This window comes from Mauremys mutica, chromosome 2 (assembly GCF_020497125.1).
Source record: "Mauremys mutica isolate MM-2020 ecotype Southern chromosome 2, ASM2049712v1, whole genome shotgun sequence".
NCBI classification, from domain to species: domain Eukaryota; kingdom Metazoa; phylum Chordata; order Testudines; family Geoemydidae; genus Mauremys; species Mauremys mutica.
Window position 1 is genome coordinate 5,490,340 of NC_059073.1, and position 21,149 is coordinate 5,511,488.

Sequence of the window (21,149 nt, forward strand, 5' to 3'; positions counted from 1 at the left end):
CCACCGCCGAAGTGCATCCCCCGCCGCGGGTCTTTTCGGGGCACTTCGGCGGCGGGTCCCAGAACGGAAGCACCCCCACCTCACCGCCGAATTACCACCGAAGATCCAGCTGCACTCCGGCAGCGGGTCCCGCTTCGGCGGTAATTCCCGGAGAGGAAGGACCCCCCGCCAGCGAAGACCGGGAGCGGAAGAAGCTCCGGGGGCCCGGGCCCCACCAGAGTTTTCTGGGGCCCCCGGAGCGAGTGAAGGACCCCGCTCCAGGGCCCCCGAAAAACTCTCAAGGGGGCCCCTGCTGGGCCTGGGGCAAATTGCCCCACTTGCCCCCCCCTCTGGGCGGCCCTGCCAGCTGCCAAGGAGGCACGGTGTCAAAGGGCTTCCCTAAAGCAGCCACCCCCAAAGGCCCGGGCTGCGCTTTGCGGCTTTCCTTTCGCCCAGCCTCCCGCTCCCGGCGGCGGAGCCGAAGCGGCTGGCAGGGAGCGTTAGCGCAGACAGGCCTCGGGGCGCCTGCCGCCGCTTCGGCCACCTGCCCTCCCAGCCACGCCTGCTGCCAATGGGGCAAGACCGCCGGCTGGTTTCTGTCACAGAGTATGGGGGAGTCAGGCCCTGCACCCCTCTTCCTGGGACTCACAGTGACTCTCAGCCAGCCAGTAAAACCGAAGGTTTATTGAACAACAGGAACACAGGATACAGCCCAGCTTGTGTTCAGAGCCAGGACCCCTCAATCTGGCCTTTCTGGGGGGTTCAGGGTGCTTGGATCCCAGCCTAGGATCCCCTGAAAACCCACCACCCAGTTCCCCAACTGAAGACTGACTCAACCCTTCCCCTCCGCCCCTTTTCTTTGTCTAGCCCCTGGGCAGAGGTGTCACCTCCCCTCCCCCAGGCCTAGCTCATGTTACAGTCTGCATACCTGCATCTCACCTAAAATCCTCCCTGCTCTCCCATCCCCCACACAGACAGTCCCTACTCCATCACAGTTTCAAAGAAGAAAACCCAACCCCACGCCATGGGTCCGGGTGCCCAAAGGCCAAGCCCTCCGCCTCGGGCGCGGTGGGCGAGGCGGCTACGGCCTGGGAGACCTTAGCGGAAGCAAGCCAGGGCGAGGCGTCAAAAGCGTGTGGGCGAGGGAGAGCTGCAGCCGGGCAGCGTGAGGGAGCGTCAAAAGCCTACAGCACCCAGTATTCCCAGGAGGTCTCCCATCCAAGTACTAACCAGGCCCGCCCCTGCTTAGCTTCCGAGATCAGACGAGATCGGGCGTGTTCAGGGTGGTATGGCCGTAGATGTTGCTGTCTCCTGCTTTGCCTGCCTTTAAAGAAGCCCGCCGATGAGCCCTGCTTCTTCACCGATATCCAGTCCCGGCCCCTCTGGCACTGCCCCGCCCCACCCCAGCCAGCACAGCCACCTGCCACCAGCCTCACACCCCTCCCTCCCCACACCAACGCTCCCGCCCCGACCCACCAGCCGCAGACCCCCGGTGTTATATCCTTGGGGGCAGCCGGTTTAGGAAGAAATCACTTGAGGCCAGACAGCAGACAGCTAACAAAACCACCATTTTAGTTACAGACTCAGAGAGCTCACCCAGCCGCCTGAAGCTGGCTGAGCTATCCCCTAAGAATCTAACTCAGTTACCATAGGAACCAAAAACCATGACAACCAAATACACAACACCCGCCCCTGGCCCACACACACCAGCCTAACACTCCTCCCCACCCCTCACAAATACACCCCTCCCCCGCCCGCCCGCCACGCACTCGCTCCTGAACGCGGGACCCTCACAAACCCGCCGCACCCACCCACGGCACAACCCCCCCCAGGCGTGCCGCGGCGCAACGCAACGCCCAGGACCCCGCTGCCCCACGCACCCCCGCTGCCGCTCGCCCTCTGCTCACAGCTCCTGGCGCTCGCCGCACCTCACGCCGCCCTCCCTGGGGACGCCCTCCCGCACTCGGCCTGCCTATTGCTCGCTCCGGGAAACCCGGGACGCGCCGCCCGGAGGCCTCGCCCGCGTCCTGCCCCGTCTCCCGCTTCGCAAGGCCCCGGGGGAGGCAGGATGGGACACCGCCACCGCCACCGCCACGGCCTCCTCCTCAGGGGGATCAGCCCAGAGGAGACCAGCACCCAACTTCCCCCAAGGCGGGGACAGCTCCAGGCCCGCTGGCAGCCTTCCCGGGCAAAAGGGCCATCTTAGGGCAGCAGCTGCCTCGCTCTCCTCCCGCTTTTAAAGGGCCAGCTGCCAGGGCTGCCCAGAGGATTCCGGGGGCCCGGGGTCTTGGGCGGCGGGGGTCCCCCGCTTCGGTGGTAAGTCGGTGTGGTGGAGTAGGGGCTGTCAGAGATAGGTGAGAGGCAGGTATTCAGCTGTAACATGAGTTAGGCAGGGGGGAGGGGAGGCCGACACCCCTGCCCGGGAAGCTAGACAAAGAGACAAAGGAAAGGAGCTGAGTGGAGAGGGTGGGGTCAGTCTTCGGTTTGGGAGCTGGGTGGGGGGTTTGCAGGGGAACCTGTGCTGGAATCCAGACACCCTGAACCCCCAGAGAGGCCAGATTGAGGGGTCCTGGCTCTGAACACGAGCTGGGCTGTATCCTGTGTTCCTGTTGTCCAATAAACCTTCTGTTTTACTGGCTGGCTGAGAGTCACTGTGGGTTCCAGGAAGAGGGGTGCAGAACTGGACTCCCCCACACTCCGTGACAACTGGTGGTAGCGGTGGGATCTACTGCACCCCGTGGATGGCGCTTCCTGCAGTAAGTGACTGGGGAGCAGTAAAAGGAAGGGGCGATTAACCCCTGGGAGAGTGTGACCAGAGAGCAGGACTTTGCAGTAACAGGGTCCCCCGGGGGATCGAAGTGAGCAATCCCAGGGGCAGAGGAGTCTGCAGCTCGACCCTGGCAGAGAGGTGGTGACCTCAAGGACTGGCACACTAGCGGTCCCCCTGGAATCCGTGGGGAGTGGCGAGCACCCCGGCCTGCGAGCGGCCAGCAGGAAGATGTATGCCAAGCGGCGCAAGTCTGACCTGGTGGAGCTGTGCAAGCGGAGAGGGCTGCACAGTGGGAAGCTCACCAAGGACCAGCTGATCGCCCAGCTGGAGAGGGGGGATCGTGTGAATGAACCGATCCCTGTCTCTGAGGGAAGCAGCCTGGCAGAGGCAGTGCAGGCACCAGTGTCTGTCCCCGCTGGGAGTGGTCAGCCGGCCGCTGAGGGCTCCCCGAGACCCCCCACCCCTAGGCCTAGGGGGAGGGGGAGGAGGAGCCCAGCTACCGAGGGCACCGTGACCCCCCCGGCCAGCAGGGGATCGGCCCGGCGAAGCTCACCCCCCAGCAGGGGATCGGCCCGGCGACGCTCAGCCTCCATGGAGCGCAGGCGGCTGGACTGGGAGAGAGAGATAAAACAGAGAGAGCTGGAGGAGCGTAAGGAACAGAGGGAACAAAAACGGAGAGAGCTGGAGGATCGTGAGAAACAGAGGGAACATGAGGAGAGACAGAGAGAACGTGAGGAGAGACAAAGCCAGCGTGAGCTGGAGGAGAAGGAGAACCAGCGTAAACACGAGGAGAGGGAGAAGCAGAAGCAGCGTGAACACGAGGAGAGGGAGAAGGAGAAGCAACGTAAACATGAGCTGGACCTGGCCCAGCTGAACAACAGTAAGGCCCCGGCTGCGGTGAGTGAGGGGGGACCCAAGCCTACAAAGAGCTTTGATAAGAGCTTCCTGGCCCGGCGTAAGGAGGGGGAGGACATAGATACCTTCCTGACGGCCTTTGAGAATGCCTGCGAGCTGCACCGGGTTGACCCTGCAGACAGGATCCCATTCCTCACCCCCTTACTGGACTCCACCGCCGTGGAGGTGTACAGCCGAATGAAAGGGGCGGAGGCGGGGGACTACAACCTCTTCAAAGAGGCCCTACTCCGCGAGTTTGGGCTGACCCCGGAGATGTACCGGAAGAGGTTCCGGAGTCAACATAAGACCCGGGAGGTCACATACCTACAACTGGTCAACCGGGCGCAGGGATATGCCCGCAAGTGGACAGCTGGGGCCCAAACTAGAGAGGACCTGCTTGACTTATTCATACTGGAGCACCTGTATGCGCAGTGCCGCTCCAACCTGCGGCAGTGGTTGATGGACCAGAAGCCAGAGAACCCGCAGCACGCCGGCCAGCTGGCCGACCAATACATGGACAGTCGGGCAGGAGATGGCAGGGAGGAGTCTCGAAGGAGCAGGCCTGCCTCAACGCAGAGAGAAAGTCACCATGGGACCTCCCAGCGGGGGCCTATGGAGAACCCCCACCAAAGGGGAACGTCCAGCGCCAGGTCCATCCGACCCACTCGAGGGGACCCACGAGACATGAGCTGCTTTTCCTGTGGCCAACGAGGCCACATACGGGAACAGTGCCCCAAGCTCAGGGACAGACCGAGCAGACCCAACCCACAGAGGGTTGACTGGGTAAAGACCCAATTGGATGAGGGGCAGCATTCCCAGGAAAGGGGGGCTGGCAGTGTTCCACGAGGGAAGGAGGGAGGAGGGCCCCAGGTCAGCTCCTCTGGAGGGCTGGATGCTCCGGACCCAGGGTTTTTGGTCTACAGAGTGGGCACGGGGCTGCCCCTCCGGAACCAGTGCCTTGTTCCCCTGGAGGTGGATGGGAAGAAGGTCACTGGGTACTGGGACACGGGCGCAGAGGTGACGCTGGCCCGGCCCGAGGTGGTGGCCCCAGATCGGATGGTGCCTGATACCTACCTAACCCTGATTGGCGTGAGCGGGACCCCATTCAAGGTGCCTGTGGCAAGGGTGCACCTGAAGTAGGGGGTCAAGGAGGGCCCCAAGGACGTGGGGGTACACCCCCATTTGCCCACAGAGGTGTTAATTGGGGGGGACCTCGAGGCCTGGCCAGGCAAGGCCCGGGGCGCCCTGGTCGTGACCCGTAGTCAGAGTCGGCGCAGGGCACTGCGCCCTGACAACGGGGAAGGTACTCTGCCCGAGGCACAGGACCCTGACCTGGTGGGGAGGGAACGCCCAGGGACACGGTTCAGAGAGGCTGTGGCCTCAGTTCCAGCCAGTGAGAGAGAGCAGGTCCCCATCCCTGTCCCAGCTGCTGAGTTCCAGGCCGAGGTGCAGAAAGATCCCTCCTTGCGGAATCTCAGGGACAGGGCTAACCTCAGTGCAGTACAGACCATGAGGAGAGGTTGCAAGGAGAGGTTTCTGTGGGAGAAGGGGTTCCTGTACCGAGAATGGGCTCCCCCCGGGGAGGTGGAGTCATGGGGGATCAGGAGGCAGTTGGTGGTTCCCCAGAAGTTTCGCCACAAGCTGCTGTACCTGGCCCATGACATTCCCCTCGCAGGGCAGCAGGGAATCCGGCGCACCAGGCAGAGGCTGCTACAGAACTTTTACTGGCCTGGGGTCTTTACCCATGTCCGACAATACTGCCAATCCTGTGACCCCTGCCAGCGGGTGGGGAAGGCCCGGGACAAGGGGAAAGCAGCTCTGAGGCCTTTGCCCATCATAGAAGAACCTTTCCAGAAGGTGGCCATAGACATGGTGGGACCTCTCAGCAAGGCGACCCAGTCAGGGAAGAAACACATCCTGGTGGTGGTAGATTTCGCCACTCGCTACCCCGAGGCGGTGGCCTTGTCCTCTACCGAAGCAGACACCGTGGCAGATGCGCTGCTGACCATTTTCAGCCGGGTGGGGTTCCCCAAGGAAGTCTTAACGGACCAGGGGTCCAACTTCATGTCGAACCTGCTCCAGTCCCTGTGGAAGAAATGTGGGGTCCGACCCAGCTGGGCCTCAGCGTATCACCCCCAGACCAACGGGCTGGTGGAGAGGTTCAACGGGACGCTAAAGATGATGCTAAAAACATTTATGCACCAGCACCCACAGGACTGGGACAAGTATTTACCTCACCTGCTGTTTGCGTACCGGGAGGTACCCCAGGAGTCAACTGGGTTCTCGCCTTTCGAACTGTTGTATGGAAGGCGGGTAAGGGGGCCCCTGGACCTGCTGAGAGACGAATGGGAGGGGAAGGCCGCTCCCGATGGCAAGTCAGTGGTGGAGTATGTCCTGACCTTCCGGGAAAGACTTACCGAGCTCATGGGCCTGGCCAGGGAGAATCTGTCCCGAGCCCAGAGGAAGCAGAAGGTTTGGTACGACCGCACGGCGCGGGCCCGCGCCTTCGCCACCGGGGACCAAGTGATGGTTCTCATCCCCATGAGGAAAAACAAACTCCAGGCTGCCTGGGAAGGGCCCTTCAAGGTTATCAAGCAACTAAATGAGGTAAACTATGTGGTGGAGCTGTCAAACCGGGCGCACCACCGCCGGGTGTACCATGTGAATATGATGAAGCCATATTATGACTGGGGGAATATGGTGTTGGCCATGTGTGGGCACTGGGAGGAGCAGGGAGGTGACCCTTTAGTGGATCTATTCCCAGGGACAAAGGCTGGTTCCCCCCTGGAGGCGATTCCCCTCTCTGATCAGCTGACCCCGGCCCAGCATGCTGAGATCAGAGGGGTGCTGCATCTGTACCAACAGCTGTTTTCCAACCAGCCTGGGCGCACTAATTTGACTGTCCACCGGGTGGAGACTGGGGCACACACCCCGATACGCTGCTCCCCTTTTCGGGTCACCGGGAAAACTGCCCAGGACTTAGAAAGAGAGGTCAGGGACATGCTGGCTTTGGGGGTGATCCAGCCGTCCGCCAGCCCCTGGGCCTCGCCGGTGGTGCTGGTCCCCAAGAAGGACGGGTCGATCCGGTTCTGCGTGCACTATCGAAAGCTCAATGCAATCACTGTATCGGATGCCTACCCCATGCCAAGGCCTGACGAGCTCCTGGACAAGCTGGGAGGCGCTCGGTACCTCACCACCATGGATCTTACCAAAGGCTACTGGCAAGTGCCGCTGGACGCAGATGCCAGGCTGAAATCAGCCTTTATCACCCCTCTGGGGCTCTACGAGTTTCTGACCCTGCCCTTCGGCCTCAAGGGAGCGCCGGCCACCTTCCAGCGGCTGGTGGATCAGCTACTGAGGGGGATGGAGAGCTTTGCTGTGGCGTATATTGACGACATCTGCGTCTTCAGCCAGACCTGGGAGGACCACGTGTCCCAGGTTAGACAAGTGCTGGACCGACTCCGGGAGGCGGGGTTAACCGTCAAGGCTGAGAAGTGTAAGGTGGGGATGGCTGAAGTGTCGTACCTGGGCCATCGGGTGGGGAGCGGCTGCCTAAAGCCGGAACCGGCCAAGGTGGAGGTGATCAGAGACTGGCCCGCTCCCCAGACCAAAAAGCAGGTCCAGGCCTTTATCAGGATGGCGGGGTACTATCGAAGGTTCGTGCCCCACTCTAGCGCCATAGACGCCCCCATCACTGAGCTGTGCAAGAAGGGGAAGCCAGACAAGGTGGTCTGGACCGAGCAGTGCCAGGAGGCTCTCCAGGCGCTGAAGGAAGCTCTGCTCAGAGGCCCAGTTCTGGCAAACCCAAACTTTGACAAGCCCTTTATGGTGTTCACCGACGCCTCAGACACGGGACTGGGGGCGGTGTTGATGCAGGAGAATGAAAAGGGGGAGAGACACCCCATCGTGTACCTGAGCAAGAAGTTGCTACCCCAGGAGCAGAACTACGCGGCCATCGAGAAGGAATGCCTGGCCATGGGGTGGGCCCCGAAGAAACTGGAGCCATATCTCTTTGGGCGCCACTTCACCGTGTACACCGACCACTCTCCCCTGACCTGGCTGCACCAGATGAAAGGAGCCAACGCCAAGCTCCTGAGGTGGAGCCTGCTCCTGCAGGACTATGACATGGACGTGGTCCACGTGAAGGGAAGTGCCAACCTGATAGCGGACGCGCTGTCCCGGAGAGGGGGCCCCGAACTTCCCCGGGTCACTGGCCAGAGTGACCCCGCTCAGTTCAGTCTCGGAGGGGGGAGAGATGTGATGGAGTAGGGGCTGTCAGAGATAGGTGAGAGGCAGGTATTCAGCTGTAACATGAGTTAGGCAGGGGGGAGGGGAGGCCGACACCCCTGCCCGGGAAGCTAGACAAAGAGACAAAGGAAAGGAGCTGAGTGGAGAGGGTGGGGTCAGTCTACGGTTTGGGAGCTGGGTGGGGGGTTTGCAGGGGAACCTGTGCTGGAATCCAGACACCCTGAACCCCCAGAGAGGCCAGAGTGAGGGGTCCTGGCTCTGAACACGAGCTGGGCTGTATCCTGTGTTCCTGTTGTCCAATAAACCTTCTGTTTTACTGGCTGGCTGAGAGTCACTGTGGGTCCCAGGAAGAGGGGTGCAGAACCGGACTCCCCCACACTCCGTGACAGTCGGTGGCGTCGGCGGGGGGTCCTTCCGTTCTGGGACCCGCCGCCGAAGTGCCCCAAAGACCCATGGCAGGGACCTCCCACCGCCGAATTACCGCTGAAGCGAGACCCACCGCCGAAGTGCAGCCCCCACCGCGGGTCTTTGGGGCACTTCGGCGGCGGGTCCTGGAACGGAAGGACCCCCCCACCCCCCAGACGAATTACCACCGAAGACCCGGCTGCACTCTGGCGGCGGGTCCCACTTCGGCGGTAATTCGGCGGCGGGGGGGTCCTTCTGTCCCGGAGAGGAAGGACCCCCCGCCAGCGAAGACCGGGAGCGAAGAAGCTCTGGGGGTCGGGGCCCCGCCAGAGTTTTCTGGGGCCCCCGGAGCGAGTGAAGGACCCCGCTCCAGGGGCCCCGAAAAACTCTCGAGGGGGCCCCTGCTGGGCCCGGGGCAAATTGCCCCACTTGCCCCCCCCAGGGCGGCCCTGCCAGCTGCCAAGGAGGCACGCTGCCAAAGGGCTTCCCTAAAGCAGCCACCCCCAAAGGCCCGGGCTGCGCTTTGCGGCTTTCCTTTCGCCCAGCCTCCCGCTCCCAGCGGCGGAGCCGAAGCGGCTGGCAGGGAGCGTTAGCGCAGACAGGCCTCGGGGCGCCTGCCGCCGCTTCGGCCACCTGCCCTCCCAGCCACGCCTGCTGCCAACGGGGCAAGACGGCCGGCTGGTTTCAAAGAAGAAAACCCAACCCCACGGCATGGGGCCGGGTGCCCAAAGGCCAAGCCCTCCGCCTCGGGCGCGGTGGGCGAGGCGGCTACGGCCTGGGAGACCTTAGCGGAAGCAAGCCAGGGCGAGGCGGCAAAAGCGTGTGGCCGAGGGAGAGCTGCAGCCGGGCAGCGTGAGGGAGCGTCAAAAGCCTACAGCACCCAGTATTCCCAGGAGGTCTCCCATCCAAGTACTAACCAGGCCCGACCCTGCTTAGCTTCCGAGGTCAGACGAGATCGGGCGTGTTCAGGGTGGTGTGGCTGTAGACGTTGTTACCTGCCGCTTTGCCTGCCTTTAAAGAAGCCCGTCGACGAGCCCTGTTTCTTCACCGATATCCAGGCATGGTCCCTCTGGCACTGCCCCGCCCCACCCCAGCCAGCACAGCCATGGGCCGTAGCAACAAAGAACGTGGCCCCCTCCGAACATATGTCCGGGGCCCCTTACAATGCAGACACTGCAATGCGCTATTTATTTTAGACAATATACAGGCTTCATATTATGTAGACGTAGGCCTACAGTCTACATGTATTCCGTATTTACGCAAAGCGCTTCTTTCCAGCCTTCTTCTCCGCAAATTGGTTAATCAATGCGTCATAGTCCAGACATCTGGCAAGCTTGTTCTCCATTGAGATCACTGCAAGCGCAGAAAGGCTGTCATCTGTCATGGTTGAGCACAGGATATTCTCGATCACTTTCACTCTGCTGAAGCTCCTTTCAGCACCGGCGACAGTAACTGGTGTGGTCAGAAGAATTCTGATGCAAATGCTAAGATTCGGATATATCTCCTGAAGGCTGTTCTTGTATATGTACGGTAAAAAATTGTTTGCCGTGACAAGTCCTCTCTCTTTCTCGATGACATAAATAAAATGATTCAATTCCATTATGAGTTAGTTGGCATCAATGTCTCCCATTTTTCTTTCAAAATTTTTGCTGTGATTCTCCAGTTCATTTTCTCTGTGACACTGCTTCAGGCTGTTAGCGTTGTACAGAAATCCAAACAACTTATACCACTCCACGAGTTGGTCAAATCGCGACGAAACAGAAGATATGGCCTGATCGGTGAGAACAAGAAAGAACTGCGATTTGAATTTTTCTTCGGCAGAAAGACGACTTGAATCATCAGCACATTCGTAATCACACATTCTCTTCTTACGTCGCACCCTGGTTTCTGGAAACACCTGCTCAATACCCATATGCTCTGCTATTTCACGTGCATTTGTGACCACAGAGTTATATCCTTCCTGCAGTACGTCAATTGACACATCTGGTGACTGAATTAATTTGCTGGTTTTATTGACGTGAAATAGTATATCGTGCCACGTGTACACAGTCAGAACAAAAGGCCACGTAGTAACATGGTCTAAAAGCGCACCGGCTTCTGTTGCTGTATTGCCATCTTTCTTTTCGAGCGCATATTCTCGCCAAGATGACAAAGCATTGCACAATTCTTCAAGGTGATAACGCAATGGCTTCACAGCATCAATTCTCGACTCCCAACGAGTGTCCGATAACCCTTTAACAGATATTGGCATATGTTCTTGAAGTATATCCCAATGTGAAGGTGACGAAGAAAAGATAACGTATATTCTGTTAATCAGACCGAAAAAGTCAACGGCATATTTCGATGACTTTGCCGCGTCTGAGATCACAAGATTCCAAGTGTGAGCTCCACATGGTACATACAAGGCATGGTCATTTATTTGTAGCATGCGGGCTTGAACTCCTTTATTCTTTCCTCTCGTATTTGCGCCATTATCCTAAGCTTGGCCTCTCATGTCAGCAATGTCTATTCCTAAGTTGTTTGCCTTTTCAAGAAACGCTTCCAATAAGCCCTCACCAGTTGTATCATGAACATTAAGAAAACCAACAAACGCTTCACAAATATTGACACCATCTTCACCGTTGCATTCAACAAAGCGTAACACCACAGACATCTGTTCTTCATGTGACACGTCGGGAGTACAGTCCAAAATAACTGAATATTTTGCTTTTTTAAGCTGCGCTATGTTGGCCTCTTGAATGTTACTGGCAACAAGTTGAATCAGCTCGTTTTGGATCTGTGGACTGAGGTACTGAACATGTGTCTCTGCCTTCTTAAAAGTTCGCTGAGGACAGTATCATACTTTGCAAGCAATTCAAACAGTCCCAAAAAGTTGCCATTCGAAGGATCGCCGAGCTTTTCATTACTTCCTCGAAATGCCAAGTTTCTTTCGGACAAGAAAATAACGACATCAACCATGCGTTTGACAACATTTCTCCAGAAATCTCTTTCTTTCAGAAAAGCCTGCAATTCGAGTTGGTCAATAGATGTACGGTTTACTATGCCTGACCGAAGGTCAAACCATTTCACCATACAGTCTTGATGACCTTTGCCTGTTTCATGCTGCTGAAGTCTTTTTGACAGTGCTTTCCAAGCAGATGTTCCACGACGTAGCGGTATGTCGCCAGTGCCAAATAATTTACAACAAAAACAAAAAATGGCATCTTTCTGAACTGAGTACATTAACCATGAACGTCTTATTTTCTTGCCATTTGCCATGGTTCGATAGAAATGAGTACTTGTGAACCTCCGTCTTTCCTTGTTAAATGGAAATTCGTAACTTTCATTCTGCTGCGGTGGGTCACGTGCAACAATGTCACACACTTGCCTGTCTGATATTATAGACGGCCAATCTCCTGGATCATCAGTCAGTGGTTCAGATTCAGATACTTCTTTCCCGGCAGCAGCTGGAATATCTGTCACAGTTTGTTTGGTAGAACAACTGGCTTCACCTTCGATCTCACTTGAAGCACTTCTGGATACTTCTGGATACGATTCGTCACTGCTAGCACTGTCCGTTTCATGTGCCTGAACCTGTACGTTGGATTGCAGCGCAAAATACGTTGACAACTTTGGAATTTTCTCAAGTTCCTTCTCGGCATCTTTTGCTGCCTTTTGTTTACTAGCTCCGCTCTTATACGTTCTCTTAGACATCACAAAGCACGCTTCTGCATTGGAAATGATAAAAAATTAAACAACTAAATTAATAACATTTATCCGCCGACCGCCATTATGAACGCAAATACACATTCTTTGAATGGGTCCAACTAAAATTCAAAACTGACCGACAGACAACTGATGTAGCCAATAGCATTATGATGTATCATAATGACTTCACGGTTTTGTCAGTAAAACCGACATGGATTGTGCAATAGCGTCAATAAATGTCACTTACCTAGTTATACCTTACATTTTATTGCCACTTTCAGGGGCCCCCTTCCTTGCGGGGCCCCCTCCGGTCGGAGGGTACGGAGGGCGCTCGCTACGCCTCTGCTCACACCCCTCCCCTCCCCACACCAACGCTCCCACCCTGACCCACCATCCGCAGACCCCCGCCCCTGGCCCACACGCACCAGCCTAACACTCCTCCCCCCCCTCACAAATACACCCTTCTCCCCCGCCCGCCCGCCAGCCGCGCACTCGCTCCTGAACGCGGGACCCTCACAAACCCGCCACACCCACCCACAACACAAAACCCCACGCACCCCCCCCCAGCGCGCCACGGCGCAACGCAACGCCCAGGACCCCGCTGCCCCACGCACCCCCGCTGCCGCTCGCCTTTTGCTCAAAGCTCCTGGCGCTTGGCGCACCTCACGCCTCCCTCCCTGGGGACGCCCTCCCGCACTTGGCCTGCCTATTGCTCGCTCCGGGAAACCCGGGACGTGCCGCCCGGAGGCCTCGCCCGCGTCCTGCCCCGTCTCCCGCTTCGCAAGGCCCCGGGGGAGGCAGGATGGGACACCGCCACCGCCACCGCCACGGCCTCCTTCTCAGGGGGATCAGCCCAGAGGAGACCAGCACCCAACTTCCCCCGAGGCGGGGACAGCTCCAGGCCCGCTGGCAGCCTTCCTGGGCAAAAGGGCCACCTGAGAGCAGCAGCTGCCTCGCTCTCCTCCCGCTTTTAAAGAGCCAGCTGCCAGGGCCGCCCAGAGGATTCCGGGGGCCCGGGGTCTTGGGCGGCAGGGGGCCCCCGCTTCGGTGGTAAGTCGGCGGCGCGGGGGTCCTTCCGTTCCGGGACCCGCCGCCAAAGTGCCCCAAAGACCCACGGCGGGGACCCCCCGCCGCCGAATTACCGCCAAAGTGAAACCTGCCGCCGAAGTGCAGCCCTCACCGCGGGTCTTCGGGGCACTTCTGCGGTGGGTCCCGGAACGGAAGGACCCCCCCAACCCCCCACCGAATTACCACCGAAGACCCGGCTGCACTCCGGCGGCGGGTCCCGCTTTGGCGGTAATTCGGTGGTGGTGGGGGGGTCCTTCTTTCCCGGAGAGGAAGGACCCCCCGCCAGCGAAGACCAGGAGCGAAGAAGCTCCAGGGGCCCGGGCCCCACCAGAGTTTTCTGGGGCCCCCGGAGAGAGTGAAGGACCCTGCTCCAGGGGCCCCGAAAAACTCTCGAGGGGGCCCCTGCTGGCCCCGGGGCAAATTGCCCCAATTGCACCTCCCTCTGGGCAGCCCTGCCAGCTGCCAAGGAGGCACGCTGCCAAAGGGCTTCCCTAAAGCAGCCACCCCCAAAGGCCCGGGCTGCGCTTTGCGGCTTTCCTTTCGCCCAGCCTCCCGCTCCTGGCGGCGGAGCCGAAGCGGCTGGCAGGGAGCGTTAGCGCAGACAGGCCTCGGGGCGCCTGCTGCCGCTTCGGCCACCTGCCCTCCCAGCCACGCCTGCTGCCAACGGGGCAAGACGGCCGGCTGGTTTCAAAGAAGAAAACCCAACCCCGCGCCAGGGGTCCGGGGGCCCAATGGCCAAGCCCTCCGCCTCGGGCGCGGTGGGCGAGGCGGCTACGGCCTGGGAGACCTTAGCGGAAGCAAGTCAGGGCGAGGCGGCAAAAGCGTGTGCCCGAGGGAGACCTGCAGCTGGGCAGCGTGATGGAGCGTCAAAAGCCTACAGCACCCAGTATTCCCAGGAGGTCTCCCATCCAAGTACTAACCAGGCCCGCCCCTGCTTAGCTTCTGAGATCAGACGAGATCGGGCGTGTTCAGGGTGGTATGGCCGTAGACGTTATTGCCTGCCGCTTTGCCTGCCTTTAAAGAAGCCAGCTGACGAGCCCTGCTTCTTCACCAATATCCAGTCCCGGCCCCTCTGGCACTGCCCCGCCCCACCCCAGCCAGCACAGCCACCTGCCACCAGCCTCACACCCCTCCCTCCCCACACCAAGGCTCCAGCCCTGACCCACCAGCCGCAGACATGAAGAACAGATGTCTGTGGTGTTACACTTTGTTGAATGCAACGGTGAAGATGGTGTCAATATTTGTGAAGCGTTTGTTGGTTTTCTTAATGTTCATGATACAACTGGCGAGGGCTTATTGGAAGCGTTTCTTGAAAAGGCAAACAACTTAGGAATAGACATTGCTGACATGAGAGGCCAAGCTTAGGATAATGGCGCAAATACGAGAGGAAAGAATAAAGGAGTTCAAGCCCGCATGCTACAAATAAATGACCGTGCCTTGTATGTACCATGTGGAGCTCACACTTGGAATCTTGTGATCTCAGATGCGGCAAAGTCATCGAAATATGCCGTTGACTTTTTCGGTCTGATTAACAGAATATACGTTATCTTTTCTTCGTCACCTTCACATTGGGATATACTTCAAGAACATATGCCAATATCTGTTAAAGGGTTATCGGACACTCGTTGGGAGTCGAGAATTGATGCTGTGAAGCCATTGTGTTATCACCTTGAAGAATTGTGCAATGCTTTGTCATCTTGGCGAGAATATGCGCTCGAAAAGAAAGATGGCAATACAGCAACAGAAGCCGGTGCGCTTTTAGACCATGTTACTACGTGGCCTTTTGTTCTGACTGTGTACACGTGGTACGATATACTATTTCACGTCAATAAAACCAGCAAATTAATTCAGTCACCAGATGTGTCAATTGACGTACTGCAGGCAGGATATAACTCTGTGGTCACAAATGCACGTGAAATAGCAGAGCATATGGGTATTGAGCAGGTGTTTCCAGAAACCAGGGTGCGACGTAAGAAGAGAATGTGTGATTATGAATGTGCTGATGATTCAAGTCGTCTTTCTGCCGAAGAAAAATTCAAATCGCAGTTCTTTCTTGTTCTCACTGATCAGGCCATATCTTCTGTTTCGTCGCGATTTGACCAACTCGTGGAGTGGTATAAGTTGTTTGGATTTCTGTACAACGCTAACAGCCTGAAGCAGTGTCACAGAGAAAATGAACTGGAGAATCACAGCAAAAATTTTGAAAGAAAAATGGGAGACATTGATGCCAACGAACTCATAATGGAATTGAATCATTTTATTTATGTCATCGAGAAAGAGAGAGGACTTGTCACGGCAAACAATTTTTTACCGTACATATACAAGAACAGCCTTCAGGAGATATATCCGAATCTTTGCATTTGCATCAGAATTCTTCTGACCACACCAGTTACTGTCGCCGGTGCTGAAAGGAGCTTCAGCAGACTGAAACTGATCCAGAATATCCTGTGCTCAACCATGACAGATGACAGCCTTTCTGCGCTTGCAGTTATCTCAATGGAGAACAAGATTGCCAGATGTCTGGACTATGACGCATTGATTAACCAATTTGCGGAGAAGAAGGCTGGAAAGAAGCGCTTTGTGTAAATACGGAATACATGTACACTGTAGGCCTACGTCTACATAATATGAACCCTGTATATTGTATAAAATAAATAGCGCATTCCAGTTTCTGCATTGTAAGGGGCCCCGGACATATGTTCGGAGGGGGCCACGTTCTTTGTTGCTACGGCCCTGGCGGCCGGAGATGGGCGGCCGGAGAGGGTCATGGCCAGAGCCAGGCGGTCAGGGACGGGCAGGGCCGCGGCCGGAGAACGGCCAGGGCGCACGGCCCTCCTCGTTCCCTCTACCCCTACCTCAGCTCCGTCTTCCTGGGCCTGAGCAGGAAGCCTGCTTGCTTCTCAGCCCTCCCAGGCTTCCCGGCATGAACAGCTGATTCGCGGGAAGCAGGGGGGGAGAAGCAGGGCGGAGCATTCATGCTAAGAGGTGGAGGCAGAGCTGAGGCTGCAGCAGGGAGCACTTGTTAAATTTAAATACCCTTTTAGAACCAGTTGTCCCATGCGGGACAACCGGTTCTAAAAGGGCTTCTAAATTTAACCGGTTCCCGCAAACCGGTGCGAACCGGCTCCAGTACACCACCACTGGGTTAATTAGTTGACAGCGTAGAACAGAACTTATTAGCACAGAAATCAGTGACTTTCAGCCAAGTCCATCTTGGGGAGTCCTGGGCCAGATACCCTGGACTCCCCCTCTTCCAGTCCCCCCCAGCAGACTGCCAGCTTCCAGCGACCCAACCTCCGACACCCCCATTGCTCCTCCTCGCTTTGCCTCGCTTCCTGGGCAAAGTGTCACCTGGTCGTATCCCCCTCCTGGGTCTCAGATTACGAAGGGCACCGGCCATAGCACATGTGCAAGCAGCTGGAGCAGCCTCACCTGCCCTAGAGGGTCTCAGCCAAAGTCACATACCCCTATTCCCACCACCAAGGCATTGATGCAGCACACAGGGAACCTGAGGCACACACAGTATTCATACAAAACAGTCAAACTCACATACAACATAAGGGAAAATCCCCACGCTGACACATCGTGTTGTAGTAGAAAGAGACGGTGTGTGCATACCCTGTACTGGACAAAAGAGGGTTAACCCCACACTATGGGTGGCAGAAGTCCTGCCCCTCAGGCCGTGCTGGGCATGCTCCAACTGCTGCCTCAGTATAACCCTGTACCTGAGGGCTGTTACATGGACTCTGGCCACTGGGCTGCGCTGGCCTGAACACAAGGGCTGCTACACAGTCTCCGGCCTCTGGGCCATACCGCTTTCAGCCTAGAGACTGTCAGGGAGACCATAACAGCAGTGGTATCACAACCCTGCCCTGCCCCGCCCCAAGGGGGGATGGGGTGTGCATACTCCACGACATCCTGAAACGTGAGGCCTGATATAAGAGGCCCGGTATGAGGGCTAAACTAAAGTAGCGATCAAGCCTTGCTGATATAAAGCGAAGTGAGCAAAAGTCAAGGCTGAGAGCAGCAGTCAGGCCCTGTTGGAAAACATGCCTGCAGGCAAGTTCACGGAACCTGGCAAGAACAGGGCTCGTATTGCAAACAAAATAATACACATTCCTAAGAAGTGCTATGCCCAGGACACTCACATAAAGACATTCCAGACGGGTGGTACCAGAACACCCCAATATTAAAGAGTATGTCTACACTACCCGCTGGATTGGCGGGTAGTGATCGATCTATCGGGGAGTCAATGGGGAGCGCATCTCGTCCCCAAACACGCTCCCCATTGACTCCACCAGGGTGAGAGGCAGAAGCAGAGTCGACGGGGGAGCAGCGGCCGTCGACCCCACGCCGCGAGGACGCAAAGTCAGTCAATCTAAATCACGTCAACTTCAGCTATGCTATTCTCGTAGTTGAAGTTGCGTATCTTAGATCGATCCCGCCCCAGTGTAGACCAAGCCCAAGTATGGTACACACACACTCCCCAAAGATAACAAGGACATGTTGACCCCTGCTCAAGATAAGGTCAGGATGACAGTGTGATGGATAAAGATGTTTTGATCGAATAAACATGTACAGGCAAAGAGTGGTAACTAACTACGTCGGGGGCAACATGTAACTTGTTTGTATCAGCGTATAAAAGAGTGTTCACAGCATATGCGTCTTTGGCCGAGGGGGAAATGGAAAGTCTGGTCATTCTCTGAGCTGGTCCACTGTCACAAGCATACATGTACTGAGTGTACTTTAGCACGTATCGAGCGCTAATAAAGTGGCTTGTTGACAATCAGTCTGGCTGGGTGCCTTTGCTACAAGCCAAGTCTTGTGGTCTTTGTGGGCAGTTTGAATGAGATCTGCTGTGTCAGCTGTCAAGGCAGCCCTGGGACAGCATACACCAGGAACACACACATGCAGCCAACAACTAAACACTGGTGACCCCGATGGCTGATCTGGTAAGTAAGTGAGCTGTCCTCTGTAAGAATAGTGACCTAATAGGGCAAAAAGCGGCGAGCTAGGGAACCCCCTCAACCCTTCCCTGCAATTCCCCCCAGAGTCTGATAAGATATGGACATGCTGGGTTCCCAGCAAAGGAGGGCCATATAAGTGTAAAAAAGACAGGGGGGAAGAAACATGCAATGGCATCTGTAAGGCCAGGGATGAGACTAACAGGCAATCAGCCTGGCCCCAATTTCCAGGCCCACCCTCCCTCAGACACATTGGGCCAAACATTCCTGGGGCCAAGCTGAGTTTGGCACAGGGGGTGAGAGGGGACAGGGAGAGAAAGGTCACATGACCCATCCTGGGCTGCTGTAGGCCAGGCTGGAATAGTCACTGATCATCTAGTCTCACTTCCTGTATAGCAGGCCATAAGGCTTCCATGAATTGATTCCTGTTTGGTAGTTTTTCTGAAAGATATGCTTTGATTTAAAAATGTCTAGTAATGGAGAATCTATCACTATGCTTGGTACACTTTTTCCAATGGTTAATGACCCAAGGTGCCTTAGGTAGTCCACACTGAAAATGCCAAGGTCGGGGCAGGCTGCAAAAAGGAGAGCAGATTCTCCCCCGCACTGGTGGTTAACACTGTAGTTAGACTCACCACAAACAGTGCTCCTGATCCCCTACACTGGTTATCAAGAAGTTGAAAAAAAAGACATACAGCCCCCTTTATTGCATTCCAGTTTCTGACTCCCAACTGGCAAATAGGTCCAGTAAAGTGAGAGATTATTTAAAACTCTATTCACTATACAAAATGTTCTTCTAATTTCCAAAGGGCCAGCCACATTACCAGATCAAATTTAATTTTTTTTATTAAAGCTAATGTTAAAAAAAGTATATAATACATAGGTTGAGACAAGAGTGTCTGTACATCTGGGTATAGTTCTTAGATTAAAAACTAACTTTGGATTTGTGAATAAAGTCATAAGATACATGTAGTGCATAATCAACAATAACCCAAATTTAGGTGAATGAATTTAAGAATACAGTTTAGATAATTAGCATCCATTTATTCAGGTACATTACTCATGAAAAAAGTTATACAGAGAGTTGGTGGGAGAAAGGATAATATCAACGAGTGAAGACTGTTCCTCAGTAATGGAGAATTTAGGATGGACTGGGTTTTTCCCCCACTCTAAATGGGCAACCTATCAGGAAAATATTTGAGTTACTTTCCCGACTGCGCTTCTCATCAGCACCCCAGCTCATCCCTCCTGGTACTGCCGATGTCCAGTGATGTGTTCTACGTAGATATCCCTTGACTGCCTGATGGCATCTGACACCATGAGTTGCCGCATCAGCCGAATGTAGCGTTTACTACTGTAGAACCTCAGAGTTACAAACACCTTGGGAATAGACATTGTAACTTTGAAATATTTGTAACTCTGATCAAAATGTTATGGTTCTTTCAAAAGTTTACAACTGAACATTGACTTAACACAGCTTTGAAACTTTATTATGTAGAAGAAAAATGCGGCTTTTAACCATCTTAATTTAAATGAAACAAGCACAAAGTTTCCTTACCTTGTCAATTTCTTTTTTTAAATGTCCCCCTTTTTCAGTAGTTTACACTTAACACAGTACTGTATTTGCTTTTTCCCCCTTTGGTCTCTGCTGCTGCCTGACTGAGTATTCCCGGTTCCAAGTGAGGTGTGTGGTTGACTTTTTTTATTGCTCCTCCGTTCCCTCCACCTGCACACGCCATCCCCCCTTGGGGCAGGGCAGGGTTGTGATACCACTGCCGTTACAGTCTCCCTGACAGTCTTCAGGCTGAAAGCAGTATGGCCCAGAGGCCGCAGACTGTGTAGCAGCCCTTGTGTTCAGGCCAGCACAGCCCAGTGGCCAGTTTGTATCTCTGGTGTTCATAACTGAGATTCTACTGCAACTGTAGTTTGGATCTTACCCAAAATACCATGCTGCCAGCCAATTCTTTTATTTTAAACTAAACATTTAGTTTTAGATACTGATGAAAAGAAGGATGAGAGTTGTTAAATGGTCACAGCATTCTGATATAGACATATAAGGACTGTGAAGTTAGGGCAGGTCCTTAGCAGCACTGGTGAGTTTGCCGGCTCGTGAAGCCCCTCTGGAACACATCCACAGCTTGGATGGATCTATCAGTCCTTTGCTCAAAGCCTCAGTCGGTAGAGAAGTGACTCCAGGGATGAGAAGCAGGACTGAGGACAAAATGGAGAAGATGCCGCTGCCCTTTTATAGCCTTTGCCACGTGACTCGTACAGCCTCTGTCCAAACCAAACACAAGCTTGCAGCACATGGGCATGGACAAGCTCTTGGGAGTCCAGGCGTGTCCTGCTGACTCAGAGGGAGCCCCTGGCTTCCCGCAATAGGTTCAGTGTACAGCTGACTGGCACCAGTACCATCTAGCCTGTTTGATGGCCCATCAACCTGCCTGGGGGTATCGCCCAGAAACAGTGCAGGCCTGAGCTGCAGCTCACACACTCACAACTCATGAGACATACATACGAACACGGTTACACTGAGCAGATCATCACGTCCCCGCTGGTAGCGTACAGGGCACATCTGGTACGAGTCACCCCGTTGGTATCAATAGTACAGTCAGCGCTCTGCACATCTGGCATGTTGGAGGAACGGGGGCGGGGGGGGCAGTTTGGGTGCTGGAGGGGCCTCAGGGCAGCTGGCCGGGGCCGGGGGCCAGGCCAGGGGCCTGCTCAGCGCCCCGCAAGCAGCGAGCCGGGCTCCAGCTGCCCCCCCCAGGCTGAGGTGCAGCAAGCGCCGCCCCACAGCTCCGGCTGGGCGCTGCGGAGCCAAGCCCTGGGGCGGGGCGGGGCCGAGCACGGAGCGGTCCCCAGAGCTCACCCCGCCGAGCCGCCTGTCGGGGCAGGTCGGACACGCCGGTTATGGGGGGAGGGGCGGATAAAACAGCTTTCCCGGGGCCAAACGGCCGCTCCTCTTCCCGAGGCACCACAGCCCCGGGGCGGGGGCGGGGGTTCATGTGGCCCTGGCGGGCCGGGCCCCTCACACGCGGCGCTGCCGGACCCGGTACTTCCTGTGACGTTATTGATATAAATTGGGACCATATAGAACATGGGTTGCAACCAAGGTCCTGTAGTGGCACCAA

General features: G+C 56.1%; 3 non-coding genes across 3 annotated transcripts; all 3 read right to left on the reverse strand.

Moving 5' to 3' along the window:
• Window positions 1-1,160: 1,160 nt before the first annotated feature.
• Window positions 1,161-1,279, reverse strand: LOC123365494. The gene has a single exon (XR_006577628.1). It is a non-coding gene; the product is annotated as a 5S ribosomal RNA (ribosomal RNA).
• Window positions 1,280-9,164: 7,885 nt separating this feature from the next.
• Window positions 9,165-9,283, reverse strand: LOC123365491. Its single transcript, XR_006577625.1, has one exon. It is a non-coding gene; the product is annotated as a 5S ribosomal RNA (ribosomal RNA).
• Window positions 9,284-13,922: 4,639 nt separating this feature from the next.
• Window positions 13,923-14,041, reverse strand: LOC123365498. Its single transcript, XR_006577632.1, has one exon. It is a non-coding gene; the product is annotated as a 5S ribosomal RNA (ribosomal RNA).
• Window positions 14,042-21,149: the final 7,108 nt, after the last annotated feature.